The sequence below is a fragment of the Phascolarctos cinereus genome, unplaced genomic scaffold (genome assembly GCF_003287225.1).
Source record: "Phascolarctos cinereus isolate Bilbo 61053 unplaced genomic scaffold, phaCin_HiC Scaffold_2;HRSCAF=192, whole genome shotgun sequence".
In the NCBI taxonomy this organism is placed as follows: domain Eukaryota; kingdom Metazoa; phylum Chordata; class Mammalia; order Diprotodontia; family Phascolarctidae; genus Phascolarctos; species Phascolarctos cinereus.
Window position 1 is genome coordinate 252038299 of NW_027555625.1, and position 13043 is coordinate 252051341.

Below are 13043 nucleotides of genomic sequence, written 5' to 3' on the forward strand. Positions count from 1 at the left end.
ATGGATGTCAAGAACAGTGGACCAACATAACAAGGATAAATGTGAAGACTTGCAGTTGGATTCAAAACCAAACTCTAAGTGCAGAATGGGGAAGATGGCCCAGAAAACAAATGTGAAATAAGTTTTTTGGATATTTCACATGCATGTTCAGTCTTGTCTGACTTTATGACCCAATTTGGGGTTTTCAATGCAAATACTAGAGTGGTTTGCCATTTCCTTCTCCAGTTCATTTTATAGATGAGGAACTGAGGCAAACAAGATCACAGAGCTAGTAAGTGTCGAGAAGATGAGTTCTTCACTCCAGGCCTTGGCACTCTATCCACTACACCACCCTGTTGGATATCTTTTTTTTTGGGGGGGGGTGGAATGGGGTTAGGCAATGGGGTTAAGAGACTTGCCCAAGGTAACAGCTAGTAAGTGTTAAGTATCTGAGGCCAGATATGAACTTGGGTCCTCCTGACTCCAGGGCCAGTGGCCCTTGGATATCTTAACAAACTATTTTCAGTATTAGTAATGTAATATTGCAGTAAAAAATAACACTAATTTGATGTTAGATTGAATTAATAAGCCTAGTGTCTAAACCAAGAGAGGTCACAGTTCCACTCTACACATAGGGGCACATTTTAGGAAGGACATTAATAAAGTAGAATACTTCCAGAAGGGATATAGCCAAGGCAAAGTAGATACTGGAAATGGTGCCGTTTAAAAATCAGTTAAGAAACTAGAGATAGCCTGTGAAGAGAAGACTTGGGGATAAAATGAGAAAAGGGACGTAATTTCTATCTTCAAGTGTTTGAGAGGTTGTCATTTGAAAGTTGGATTGGACTGGTTCTTGGACACACAGATAGAACTAGGATCCATGAGTAGAAGTTACACAGAGACAGTTTTTGCCTTACTATAGATTCAGAACTGATATCAGTATCATGCAATACCCTCATTTAAAAGGTGAGGAAACAGGCCTAGTATATATCCTAATGATTAGACCTACCCCAAAAGGAAAGAGATGCCTTAGAAGGTAATGAGCTCCCCTTCACTGAGGTAAGACTTTTAAGTGCTGGTTGGATGACAGTTTGGTGCTGATTCATTCAACAAGCAATTGTTAAGTGCCAATGATGGGCAAGGCTAAAACGATGAGACAATTTAAGAGATTAGAATGAACCAAGTGAGAGAGAATGAATGCCTAAACTGGGATGTTTGTAGTAGAAGTGGAAAGGAATAGATAGATTCTAAGACTGTTGGTGAAGAAATGACTAGCCTCCCAATTCTGGTTGATAAACCCACACTATAATAAAAAGTATATCTAAAAACAAAAGCAAGGGGCAGCTAGGTGGCACAGTGGATAGAGCACCGGCCCTGAAGTCAGGAGGACCAGACTTCAAATCCGGCCTCAGACCAAACACTTGACACTAGCTGTGTGACCCGGGGCAAGTCACTTAAACCCTAATTGCCTAAAAAAAAAAGGAAAAAAAAGCAAACAAGCAATACAGATGTAAAACACGGGTGCCCAAACTCCACCATTTTTTTAAAATATAGTGCTGGAAATGTTAGCAACAATGATAAGAAAAAGAAATAAAAGGCATAAAGGCATGCAAAGAAGAGATAAAACTATCTCTTTATACCGTATTCCACAGTACATTCTAAACGTATAACAATCTTAATACTAAAGGTTTTGTGTGTGTGAGAGAGAGAGAGTGTAACTATTAGCCATTCCCCACTGATAAATGATCAAAGGTTATAAACAGTTCTCAAAAAGACTTGCAAAGGGGCAGCTAGGTGGTGCAGTGGATAGAGCACCGGCCCAGGATTCAGGAGGACCTGAGTTCAAATGCAGCCTCAGACACATCACACTTACTAGCTGTGTGACCTTGGGCAAGTCACTGAACCCCATTGCCTAATCAAAAAAAAAAAAAAGACTTGCAAAGTATTCACAACCACATGAAACAATACTCCAAATCACTAAAAATAAGAAAAATCTGAATCAAGACAACCAAGGGGTTTCACCTCATACCCTATGAACTGGGGGTAGGGAGGAAGGCAATAGTCAATGTTGGAGGAGTGGTAGAAGGATAGGTATACTAATACATTGCTGGTGAAGCTGTGAAATATTTCGACCATTTTGGGAAACAATTTAGAATTACACAAATAAAGTAACTAAAATGCCAATACCATTTGAACCAGAGAGTCTATTATTGGGCATATAACCTCATGGAAATCATAGATAAGAAGAAAACCCTTGTAAACACAAAAACATGTATAGTGGCACATTTTGTGTGATAGTTTAGAATTGGAAACAAAGCCTGGGAGTGATTCTGTTGTGTTTTAATGATCTTAAAAGAAGAATGGAAGAAGAGAATAAGGGGAATGCACTAGGAGGGAGAGAAAAAGGAAGGTTAGGGAAAATATTCCCTGTCAGGGTGTGCAAAGGCATTTATAGGAACAAGGAGAAAGGATGGAAAGAGCAGCTGACACTTGAACCTAATTCTCACCTGAATTGGTCAAAAGACACACACATTTAGATATAGAAATATATTTCACTCAACAGGGAAATGAAAGGGATAGGAGAGATGGAAACAAGAAATTAGAGGGGAGGTAAATTAAGGTCAGAATTAGTCCCAATCAGAACAAATCCTAACTAAGGATGTACCAAAATATGTATAGCTTTTTGAAGTGACAAAGAATAGGAATCTGAGGAGGTACCCCGATACTCAAACAACTTATACTATATAAATATAATGGCATTATATTGTGCTATAAGAAATGATGAAAGGGATGGTTTAAGAGAAACCCACAAAGATGCAGAATGAAATGAACAGAACCAGGAGAATAATTTATCTAATGACAATAAATAACTTTGAAACAAATAAAAACTCTGATCAGTGTAATGACCAGCCATGATTCCAGAGGACTAATGTCTACTTCCTGATAAAGAGATGAAAGACTCAGAGTGAAGAATGAGACATTTTTGGTTGTGGCCAATGCAGGATTTTTGTTTGTTTGTTTGACTATACATGTTTGTAACAGAGGTTTTGTTTTTCTTTCATTCTTAGTTGAGAAGGGTTGGAGGGGGTACAAGAAACGGCAAATTTTTACTGATTGAAAAGAATATAATTTTTTTTAAAAAGAAGTGGAAAAATTGTATTGACATGAGCTAGCTATTGGCAAAGTCAAGTAAAAATTGTCTTTCCTCTTCTGGCTTTGGGTCTGGTACCAGCCTTTCTGGTTCTCAAAGACATGTACAACAAAGCCCGCAGCTTTTTACAAAAGTAAAAAAAAAAAGCCTCTTCATTTTTATGAAAAATAAAATAAAAGGCAGGGAATGGGGCATAAATCTGGTAGTACAATTATGTGGTCAGTGAGTTTAGAGCTTATCTGGACAATTTCAAGGGCAGAATTTTCTACTGTGTCTCCTTCCCAAGGATCTCTGAGTACTTCAAATCTTGGCTCCAATAACAATGTGCCCATCATACAGGTGAGGAAGCCAGAGACCCAGAAGAGTAGAGGTCATGAGGAAATCTAAGTAGAAACTTCTTCATGGGGCAGTTGCTTAAATGTTTGAAGAGAGCTACATGTGTAATATGAAAAATGTTCTTCCCATAGGTTAGGCTTTGGAGTTGGTTGGGGCTGCCTGCCAGCCTGATCTCTATGGCCCAAAGGGCTTCTGGGTAACATGAGAGTGTTTTTGGAGAAGCCAACACCTGCAGCCCTCCCCTAGGGAGAGATACTCAGAGTCTGCATTTAGCACAACTGACAGGCTGGTCCACAACCCACCTGCCCCCCCCACCTTGTCACTGTTCCTCTGTGCCACACAAATGGGATGAACAGAACAAGTCTCAAGTCTTCAGTGCTGCTGTTGGCCGTGAGGAAGGAGGTTTTTCTTGGTGAGTTTATTTTTTTTCTCACCCTTGAGATGACTCTGAAAATGGATTACAGCTCATTTCCCCGAGACTGCCACACCATGGACACATTGGAGAGGCAGCTCATCTGTCCCATCTGCCTGGAGATATTCTCCAAGCCCGTTGTCATCCTCCCCTGCCAGCACAACCTGTGTCGGAAGTGTGCCAATGACATATTCCAGGTGAGACATAGCCCTGCAGGCTCATTGACTGCTATAGATTCTGAAGTCTTCTGCCTTCACCTCTCCCCCTCCTCCTCTCCCTTGCCTATTGTTCCCTGGAATCCCAACCAGGCCAAGCAGAGAGGGAAGACAGTCAGACAGAGGTACACACCAATGCTAAATTATACTTTCTTCTCTAGTGACCTCCCTGGTCACCTTCACCCAGGCAGCTATGTTCTGAGGCAGGAGGACACCTCTGGGGCAAATAGAGAGAAGGCAGATATGACCTTCAAACAGTGGGCCCACTGAATGATAGCACCAAGAAGCACTGCCCCATGAAAGATTGCTGGGAGTTTACGATCTGGGCCTTGGGGCTGAGGAAAATAGCTTTGCTGGGTGGGCTTTCTCAAATGATCAAATGAGATAATATTTACGAAGACCTTAGCCCAGTGTTTGCACATAGTAGGCGCTTATATTCTTGTTCTTTTCCTCTTCCTATAGTCTTGTGATCAGGGTCTCAAAATACATGGTGTGTTTGAGGTTTATGGGAGAGTTTGTGTATGTATTGAGTATTTGTGTCCATATATGTGTCCTGCGTGGTATATACTTGTTCCAAGCTACCACCTAAGGTACAAAAATGGGGGACAATTTGAGGTAGCTGTGGCTCTTTGTGATCATAACCCTAAAATCACTGGATTTGGAATCCAAAGATCTGAGTTCTAATCCAGATTCTTGCCTGAGGCAAGGTAGCTGTGTGACCTGAGGTGAGTCATTTTTAACCTATTTGAGCATAAATTTCCCAAACAACAAATGAGGAAGTTGAACCAACTGATCTCTAAGAACTCTTCCAACTCGAAATCCTATGATCCTAAAAAAAATTGGGGAAGTCACATGTTAATTTAATTTCTGAGAGGTCCTGCCCAAGAGCATTCAGGCCATGAAGAAAGAGGCTCTTGGCTGTTCGTATGTGGACATGTTGCATGTCATTCTAACTGGTCAGGGCCATAGGACCAGACAAGGGCAGGTGACTTAAAGCATAGATGATGTACGTAGATGTGCTTGCTATCCCCTCCCTGAAGAAGCAATATCTGTCACTTGCCCATCCATATTAGCTGCGGATTTGTCCCATGAATCCTCCTGGTAAAAATACCCATGTCCCCAGTGCCTTCCTGTCTCCAGATTCTTCTTCAGGGCTATCAGCATCATCTTCTTAACCAGTATCCATGCTTCACTTCTTGAGTTTCAGCCTTCTGTCACCCAGCTGGCTCCTCTTACTGCCTGCCCCCCCCTTCCAGGAGTAAAGATTCCTCCTTCAAACATATAGCAGAATGAGGAACTCTTTTTTTTAATCTCTCAAAGGTCACTGATCCACAGAAAACTTTTAAGACAAAAGCAACTTAGTATAGGGACTTTTAGGGATGGGGAAAAATAAAAAAGTCTTGCCTAGTTGGGATTTAGAGTTGAGAGGAATCTTAGAGTCCATCTAGTATACTGCCTTCATTTTACAAAGAAATTGAGCTCCCCAAATAATATCTGGTGTTTATATACTATTTTAAGATTTACAGCTCTTTTCTCACAACTACTGTGAGGTAGACAGTACAAATATTGGTATCTCCATTTTACATATGAAGAAACTGAGACCCAGAAAATTGAAGTTATTTGTCCAGTATCACATGGGTAGTAAAGTGATATAGCCAGGACTGAAATGCAGGCCTCCTAATTCCCAGACCAGGGCAAGTCAACCAGCATTTTCTTAATTTTCTTAAGTACCTGTGTGACAGGCACTGTGAGAAATGATGAGAATGCAAAAAAAAAGGCAAAAAAGACAGTCCCTGTCCTCAAGCTCATTGTCTAATGGGGGAGACAGCATGCAAACAACTATGTACAAACAGTTATATATACAGGATAAATTGGACATAATCAACAGAAGGAATTTATTAAGATCAAGAAAGACTGGGAAAGGCTTCTTCCAGAAGGCAGGACTTTAGCTGAAACTTGAAGGAGGAAGCCAAGGAATCTGGGAGATGGAAATATAGGGCATTCCAAACATGGGAGACAGCCAGTGAAAATGCTCAGAGTAGAGAGATGGAGTACCACGTTTGAGAAACAGCAGAGAGGTTGGTGTCACTGGATTACAGAATCCATGGAAGGGAATAAAATGTAATAAAACTGAAAAGGTAAGAAGGGGACATATTATGAAGAGCTTTAAAAGTCAAAGGGGTATTACAGTTGATTCTGGAACCATAAGGAACCAAGAGTTGATAAAGTAGTGGGGTAACATGGTCAGATTTGAGCTGTAGGAAGATCACTTTGACAGCTGAGTGAAAGGTGTATTGGAATACAGAGATGCTTGAGGTAGGGAGACAAACCAGCAGGATATTGCATTGGACAAGACAAGAGGTGATGAAGACCTGTTACCAGGGTAGTTGTAGTGACAGAGGAGAGAAGAGGAAGTATATGAGAGATGTTTTTAAGGTAGAAAGGATAAGACTTAAAAGCTGATTTGGCTTTTGGGGTGAGAGAGAGTGAGGAATTGATGTCACCTAGATTGTGAGCCTGGCTGACTAAAAAAGATGGTGGTACCTTTGATAATAATTAGGAACTTAGGAAGAGGAGAGGATTTGGAAAGAAAGATGGTTCAGTTTTGACACATTGAATTCAGGATATGTATGGGATATCCAATTCAAGATGTCTAATAGGCAGTTGAAGATGTGAGACTGGAGGTTAGAAAGAGGTTGGAGCTAGACAAGTAGATTTGATAGTTATCTGTCTACAGAAGATTAAAATCATGAAGCTGATAGATCACTAAGTAAAATAATAGAGAGGGAGAAGGGGTCCCAGAAGAGAGCCTTGGAAAAGATTATTCAATAAATAAACTGAATACTCTATTCAGTAAACACAATTGTAAATGGGTTTTAAAAAATTCTTTGTTGTAGTGGCTGGAAGTAGATATTGGGGTGGGAGACGGTGGAAAACATCTGGAAAAGGCTGAACCACCACACCATCTGGCGGTCATGTACTGGTACTGCCATGCAAAAGCAACTGCCTTTCCTTAAAGATGGTCATAAAGTAGCTACTGGAACATTAGTGGCTTCTGACCTGAAGCTCCTCATCCCCGGTTTGGAAACACTGTAAGGACCAGAGTCACAGAATTTCAGAGCGGAAGAAACTTCAGTGTAATCTTGTCCAACCTATACTCAAAATCCCACCTACAAATTTCAAACAAGTGGAATCTAGCCTCTGTACCACCTAAGCGACTAGTTCACTCACTTGGCTGTGTGACTTCACAAACCACAGAAACTGTCTGTGTCTCAGTTTCCTCATCTGTAAAATGGAGGCAATAATAAGATCACCTATTTTCCAGGCTTCTTGTGAGGGTAAAATGAGATAATATTTGTAAAGCACTTGGCAAACCATAAAGGTCTAAATAAAGGCTAGTTAGTATTACTATTAAGAGGTCATCTAGTCCCTGCTTGAAGAACCCCTCCCTTCAGCAAAGGGTCGGAAACCTACTACCTTTCCAGGAAGCACCTTCCATTCCTAGACAGCTCTAATTGTTAAGAAGCCCTTCCTTACTTAAGCCAAGCCTAAATCTAACTCTGCAACTTCTACTCCTATATAGTTTTGCTCTCTGTTGCCAAAGAAATCCTTCCATAACAGGACTCTTCAAATACTTGAAGAACAGCTAAAATGTCTATCACACACCCTCTCCTCTACCCTCTTCAGGAAAAACATGACCAATTCCTCTTACTGATATAGGAAGGATATATTCTTCAGTCCTCTCACCACCCTAGTCACCCTCCTCTGGGCACTCCCCATCTGGTTAAAGTCCTTTAAAAATGCTGTACTAATGACCTTTGGGACCAGAGACACTACCCTTTCCCCACCCCCACTCCCTTGGATGCCTCTCTCTGGAAGTACTGGATCGGGAGAAGTGTGATTGACGTGGGCTTTGGAGAAGGATCCTAAGCTTAGATGCCGCGTGTATTTCTCTTTCAGTCCCGAGGGACCACGCTGGGCTCCAGCGGAAGATTCCGCTGTCCATCCTGCCGCCACGAGGTGGTTCTCGACAGGCACGGGGTGTATGGCCTCCAGCGGAACCTGCTGGTGCAAAACATCATTGACATCTACAAGCAGGAGTCTGCCAGGTGCAACCGTAGGGCCTAAACCTCCCCAATATATGACGCTTCCCCCCCCTCCCCGCCCCCAACCAGTTTAAGACCTCATTCCCCTGAGCATACAGAGCTGAGCCCAGTGAGGGCTGCAGTCTTGAGGGCCCCCAAGGCTAGGCCCCGGCCTGACTCCCCCGTCCCTTCCCCACCATCAGCCCCAAACCGCTGCTGAAACCCGAGTGTCCCACCTGCGAGGGCAAGAGGATGAAAAGATCAACATATACTGCGTCACGTGCCGCGTGCCCACTTGCTCCCTGTGCAAGGTAAGTTTGGGGAGCACCAGGCTTGCCAGGTAGCCCCTCTCTCCGACGTGTACGAACAGCACAAGGTACTCAGGCACTCGGGACTGGGGCGGAAGGGGGAGCTGGGGGACCCGGAGAGGAAAGGAGAGAGCAGGTCTTGAGCTCCTCTCTTCCCCTGCCAGTCTGAGCTGACGGACGGAATCCGAACCCTGGTGGCCTCCAATGAGCGGATCCAAGCGCTAATAGCCGAGCTGCAGAACACCCGCCGGAATGTGGAGGTACTTAGAGTCTTGGGGCGTAGAGTGCACAGAAGGGTTGTGGCTGCCCCCTGGAGGACACCGTGACTTGGTCAGAATGTGTGAAATCTCAAAAGAGGTCTTCTAGTCCAACCTTTCCTCTCTCACTTAAGAATCCCCCCTGTAACATCTCCAAAAGGTCATCTAGCCTCTATTTGATGGGCAACTCGCTCCTTCCAGAGGCAACTCGTTCCACTTTGGGATAGTTCTAATTGTTAGGCTGTTTCTCTTTCATATTAAGCTGAAATTTGTCTCTGAGTATTTGGGAGAACTGTCCTGGGGCAGGAAAAGCTGCAGGTAGGGGACTGGAAGCTGAGTGACATCGGGAAGCCTCCATAATGGTAGCTATGAGAGCCGCCTTAATTATGAAGGAGATAGGTTAGGCGTTCGGAAGGGAACGGCTTTTTGTGTAGCATCCTGGAAACCTAGATCCCAAAAGAAATGGATCTTGAGGGGGTTGGGATGTGATCGCTAAGATGCTCTCTTCTCTAACTTTTTATGATTCTCCTGGAATCTGCACTATATTTAATCTCAGTCCAGGAACTCGGTTGTCCTGGAGGCTTTGGTGGTTCCCTGGAGAGGAAGCCAGTGCCTTCCCTAGAGCCTGGAGAAGTCTTGGCTCCGGTCGGCCTCTGGCTAGCGCCCGCTCATCGCTCCACTCCCCTAGGATAACTGCAAGGCTAGGAAACACGCTGTGCGAGAAGTTCGAGCGCACGGCGGGCGTACTGGAAGAGCGGAAGGAGATCATGCTTCAGCGTGTATCCTACGTACAGGCAGGGAAGACCCGCCAGCTTCAAGCCCTGAGCCGAGCCTACGAGGCTCGTGTGGAGGCTACCTCCGAGCTGGTGGACACAGATTTGCAGGCTGCTGAGGAACCTCAGGTCCCGCTCTTCCTGCAGGTAGGTAGGGAAAAGAGGGAGAGAGTTAAGCAAGCAGTTAGGTGGATGGGTCGGTGGGCAAGATATCCGGGCCAAGTAGGCTGTTCATGCTCCTGGGACCTGCCTTAGCTTCTTTTAGCCAAATGATGGGGCTGCTTTAGGCGCAGGGTACTTGAAATTTTGTTTTCTCCCTCGTCGGTTGGGACTGGACCCGACCGGATTCCTCAGTTTCCTCCTGCCGTCTTCTCCAGAATGCCAAGGTCCTCATCCAGAAAAGTAGGCACCTCTTCTCCCACATCTGATTCCTCCCCTCCTTTAAGATTTGAGACCAGTGGCACAGACTTCCTAGGGTCCCTTCTCTTCCCAGGATTGCTGAGGCTATAGGCAGCCCAGAACTGGAAAGCGTAGAACCTGGATTTGGCAACATGGAGCACTATGCAGTAGACTTCAACGAAGAGGAACGGGCACTATACCAGCTGGACTTCATCAAGAGTGGGCCCCGCCTTGTAGTGTTCCCCTTTAAAACCCCGCGTCTCTCTCCCCTATGCTGTTCCCGAGGTTCCTCTATCCCTCCCTAGTCACTCTCCTCTTTTCTGTATCTCCACTCCTCTGTCCTCATGTACTCCCTGTCTCCCTTCTGTGTTCTCTAGCCCCTGCCCTTTGATCCCTATCCCCTAATTGTTGTTCCCTCATTGCCATTGTCCTTTATCTCCTTCATTCCTCCTTAGTCCCCTCGTCTTTCTGCCTTCCGTATACCCTCTGTTCCCTTTCTGTCACTCTCCTCTATCCTTCAGTCTTTCCTCTCTTTTGTCACTGTCTCCGTGTCTCTCACTTCCCTCGCATCGTCTCACCCTCTTCCTCTCCTCCCTTTCCCACTTTCTTCTACTAAAAAAAGTCCTGACCCCTCCCATTTCTAGAGTTTAAATTTTCTTAGGATAGAAAAGGAAACTACTCTAGATTCTGAGCCTGACTGAGGACTAGATGAAGGAGAGCCCATTCTGTACTTGTATAGGGATGGTTGGCAAGGCTGAAAGAATGCATGTAACTACAGGGGCTGATTTTAGAAAAGGGAAATCAGAGGGCAGCTAGGTGGTGGATAGAGCACCGGCCCTCAGGAGGACTTGAGTTTAAATAGGACCTCGAACATTTAGTAGCTGTGTGACTCTGGGCAAGTTACTTAACTTACGATTGCCTAAAAAAAAAAAGGGAAGTATAAAACATATACCTGTGGTAATGGAATTGAGGGGAAACTGAGGGAGAGAGAAACTGAGCTGAATCTTGACATCTGGGAAGGAGAGTGACCGAATCTGTTGGATTCAAAAGGAAAACACTGAAGAAACCCCGGGAAACATGCAGAAGCCAGCTCAGAGACATTGCTTTGGGACTATAGTGTATCTGTAACCAGTCTTGACCATCTTGTTTTCCTGATCATTTGGTATAGAGCAGAGGTGGAAAACCTACGATTTCAAGGCCACACGTGGCCTTCTAGGTCCTTGGGTGGGGCCGTTTGCCCTAGTCCAAGTTTTACAAAACAAATCCTTTTATTAAGGGGATTTGTTCCTTCAAGTTTGGATTTAGTCAAAAGGCCGAACTTGAGGACCTAGAGGGCCACATGTGGCCTCAAGACCGCAGGTTCCCCACCCTTAGTATCGAGCTAGGAGCTTGAATTATTTTTAGGCAAGCTTGGTTTAGCAAAAAAAAAAAAAATTAACTTTAAAAAAGAAAAAAAATCACTTGGGAGAGCCCCATTCCTAGATGGGGGAGGGAATTGGAGGTTTAGAAGTCCCAAATGTGAGCAGCTCAGCTCTTGCAGGGAAGGTTTTAGCCCTGGTTGGGAAGTTCTGAAAACTGCTGTCAGAACTGAGAGAGGAGGAAGTCGAGGGATCATCAACTGTGGGGGATGGGGTGGGGTTAGGGGAACTTCAGTCTTGGGGGAGGGGTTGGAGAGCCTTGGTCCTGGGGGAAAGGGTTGAAAGAAATCCAGGTCCTGATGTGGGGGGGAGATTGGGGAATCTCCCGCCCTAGCAGGGCGTCGGGAGGTCTCAAGGACCTCGAAGCTGAAGTGGACTCTAAATTGATTGTTTCGCCCTCATTTCCTAACAAATCCTCTAGTTGAGGAACCGCTGGAGGCAGCGGTGGTAGCCTCCTCAGAAGAAGGGGACTACGCTGCCTCGGCAGAGGAACCTGGAGTAGGCGAGGACCAGGAAGAGGAGGTAGCAGCAGTGTTTGCTTCGGGAGCGGAGGTCCCTGAAGAAGCTGGAGCCGGGACAGTACAGCCCTGGGGGGCAGCCCAGGAGGAGGAGTTGGAACGGAGAACCGCGAAGCAGGTATGGTGTTATGGGGCGTGGCATCCCTCTGGTCTTTGGACAGAATCGCAGGGACTTTGATATCCAAGTCTAGTAAAAGTCCTTTAAAATCTACTTCCCAGGATGGCGAGGAGACGGGTGGGGAACCTGAGGCTGGCGGAGCGAAAAACGCGAAGCTCCAGGACAGCGGATCCCCCCCAACTCCTGGCCATATTCCGGTACCACCTCCCCGGGCTCCCCGAGCCGAATCCCCCAACCCGGGGCTGTGCGGGGCTGAGACCTTGGGGAGCGAAGGGACCGGCAGTACTGTCAACGGACGGAACAACGGAAATGGGACAGGAACACCAGGGTGCAGCCAGGTCAGTGAGACTGGGGGCGTATTTCCTTTAGAGATCCCCATCTCCCATCCCTCTGGGAATCTTAGTGTAGAATTTGGGAGCAGTACTTAAAAAACCCCACCTCCCTCCTTGGGACCGAAAGGATGGGGCGGGAACCCTGGAAAGCGGTGGAAGAGGATGAGGGGAAAGGTGAAACGGCTGCCTAAGTGTCTCCTTCCTCTGACTCTTCCGTTCTTCACTTGCAGAGTTCAGACGCAGCGTCAGAGGGGTCAGAGCAGGAGGCAGGGGAATCTCAGGGTTTCGCCTTGGGTTCCTCCTTAGCCTCCAGCACCTAGCTATGGCAGTGCTAACGAAGAGCGGGACTGCCCTAGGTCGCTACTTCCCCTATCCCAGTCCTGGGGCGGCCTCGATCCTGGGGGAGCTTGAGCTCTCCGCACATTTCTTCCAGTCTCCGTGCTATACACTAGAAAAAAAAGTTTCTCCCCGCCCTCTACAGGATGCCTGGAGCCCCAAACTTTCTGTGACCATTTGTAATTGGGTTTGAGAAGAAAGCTGTCCTTTCTAGGTCAGGGAGCGGAGGTTGAACTATGTGCAGTGCCTATGTGCAGTCTCCTGCTAGACAATACCCCCCTTCCCGAAATGCTGAGCCAATTCCAAGAGTCTGGGATCCCAGCGTTACAGTCGCCGTTTCCCAGAGGAGGTGAGCTTTGGGGGAAATGGAGGAATTCGCCGCTGCAGCAGAGACTAAGTCACTAAG

General features: G+C 45.7%; 1 pseudogene across 1 annotated transcript; it reads left to right on the forward strand.

Moving 5' to 3' along the window:
* Positions 1-3452: 3452 nt before the first annotated feature.
* LOC110205227 (tripartite motif-containing protein 54-like) lies at positions 3453-12947 on the forward strand (annotated as a pseudogene). The gene is made up of 10 exons (XR_013484398.1): positions 3453-3469; positions 3713-4075; positions 8054-8202; positions 8382-8746; positions 9432-9663; positions 9894-9922; positions 10010-10134; positions 11755-11969; positions 12071-12307; positions 12532-12947. The product of XR_013484398.1 is annotated as a tripartite motif-containing protein 54-like (transcript).
* Positions 12948-13043: the final 96 nt, after the last annotated feature.